Source organism: Capsella rubella, unplaced genomic scaffold (assembly GCF_000375325.1).
Source record: "Capsella rubella cultivar Monte Gargano unplaced genomic scaffold, Caprub1_0 scaffold_11, whole genome shotgun sequence".
Lineage (NCBI taxonomy): Eukaryota > Viridiplantae > Streptophyta > Magnoliopsida > Brassicales > Brassicaceae > Capsella > Capsella rubella.
This window is the reverse complement of record NW_006238913.1, coordinates 244,264-246,652: the sequence shown is the minus strand read 5'-3', so window position 1 is coordinate 246,652 and position 2,389 is coordinate 244,264.

Genomic DNA, 2,389 nt, shown 5'->3' with positions numbered 1-2,389 from the left:
GATGCATGAAGAGTGTTTAGAAGTGTGGAAAAAGACTTGTTGAAATTTGGTCCTAAATGGGCTAAGAACCCACAAACATTTCTTTGAATCAGTAAATGGCTTGTCTAGTATTTTTTGGGGTTAGAATATGTTAGAATACAATAAATTTGATTGATAATAAGTTCTAGAGATGCATGAAGAGTGTTTAGAAGTGTAGAGAAAGTCTTGTTGAAATTTGGTCCCGAATGGGATAAGAACCCACAAACATGTCTTTGAAGCAGTAAATGGCTTGTCTAGTGTTGTTTTGGGTTAGAATATGTTAGAATACACTGAATTTTATTGATTACAAATGCCATAGATCCATGAACAGTTTTTAGAAGTGTGGAGAAAGACTTGTTGAAATTTGGTCCCAAATGGGCTAAGAACTCCAAAACATTGCGTTGAAGCACTACATGGTTTGTCTAGTGTTGTTTGGGGTAAAAAAAGTTAGAATATAATGAATATGATTGATTACAAGTGCTAGAGATGCATAAAGAGTGTTCAGAAGTGTGGCGAAAGACTTGTTGAAATTTGGTCCTAAATAGGCTAAGAACTCCGAAACAATGCGTTGAACTACTAAATGGCTTGTGTAATGTTATTTGGGGTTAGTATAACTTAGAATACAATGAATTTGATTGATTACAAGTGCTAGATATGCATGAAGATTGTTTAGAAGTGTGGAGAAAGACTTGTTGAAATTTTGTCCCAAATGGGCTAAGAACTATGAAACATTGCGTTGAACGACTAAATGGCTTGCCAAGAGTTTTTTTGGGTTAGAATTTGTTAGAATACAATAAATCTTATTGGTTACAAGTACTAGAGATTCATGAATAGTGTTTAGAAGTGTGGAGAAATACTTGTTTAAATTTTGTCCAAATTGGCTAAGAACTCTGAAAATTTGCGTTGAACCACTAAATGGCTTCTCTAGTGTTGTTTGGGGTTAAAATAAGTTAGAATACAATTAATTTTATTAATTACAAGTACTAGGATGCATGAAGAGTGTTTAGAAGTGTAGAGAAAGACTTGTTGCAATTTTGTCCCGAATGGGTTAAGAACTCTGAAATATTAAATTGAACCACTAAATAGCTTGTCTAGTGTTGTTTGGGGTTAGAATAAGTTAGAATATAATGAATTTGATTGATTACAAGTGCTAGAGATGCATGAAGAGTGTTTAGAAGTGTGGAGAAAGACTTGTTTAAATTTTGTCTCAAATGGGCTAAGAACTCCGAAACATTACGTTGAACCACTATATGGCTTGTCTAGTGTTATTTGACACAGTGAATTTGATTGATTACAAGTGCTGGATATACATGAAGAGTGTTTAGAAGTGTCGAGAAAGACTTGTTGAAATTTTGTCCCAAATAGTAAGAACTCAGAAACATTGTGTTGAACCACTAAATGGCTTGCCTAGTGCTTTTTTGTGTTAGAATATGTTAGAATACAATAAATTTTGTTGGTTACTAGTGATAGAGATTCATGAAGAGTGTTTAGAAGTGTGGAGAAAGAATTGTTGAAATTTTGTCTCAAATGGGCTAAGAATTCCAAAACATGTTGAACCACTAAATGGCGTGTCTACTGTTGTTTAGGGTTAAAACAAAGTTAGAATACAATGAATTTGATTGATTACAAGTGCTAGAGATGCACGAAGAGTGTTTAGAAGTGTGAAGAAAGACTTGTTGAAATTTTGTCTCAAATGGGCTAAGAACTCCAAAACCTTGCGTTGAACCACTATATAGCATGTCTAGTGTTATTTGGGGTTAAAATTAGTTGTAATACAATGAATTTGATTGATTACAAGTGCTGGAGATGCATGAAGAGTGTTTAGAAGTATCGAGAAAAACTTGTTGAAAATTGGTCCTAAATAGGTTAAGAACTCAGAAACATTGCGTTGAACTACTAAATGGCTTTCCTAGTGTTTTTTGGGTTAGAAAATGTTAGAATACAATGAATTTTATTGATTACAAGTGCTATAGATGCATGAAGAGTGTTTAGAAGTGTAGAGAAAGCCTTGTTGAAATTTTGTCCCGAATAGGCTAAGAACCCCAAACATGTCTTTGAAGCAGTAAATGGCTTGCCTGGTGTTTTTTTGGTTAGAATATGTTATAATACAATGAATTTTATTTATTACAAGTGCTCTAGATGCATGAAGAGTGTTTAGAAGTGTGGAGAAAGACTTGTTGAAATTTGGTCCTAAATGGACTAAAAACCCACAAACATTTCTTTGAAGCAGTAAATGGCTTGTCTTGTATTTTTTGGGGTTAAAATATGTTAGAATACAATAAATTTGAGTGATAACACGTTCTAGAGATGCAAGAAGAGTGTTTAGAAGTGTAGAGAAAGACTTGTTGAAATTTGGTCCCGAATGGGATAA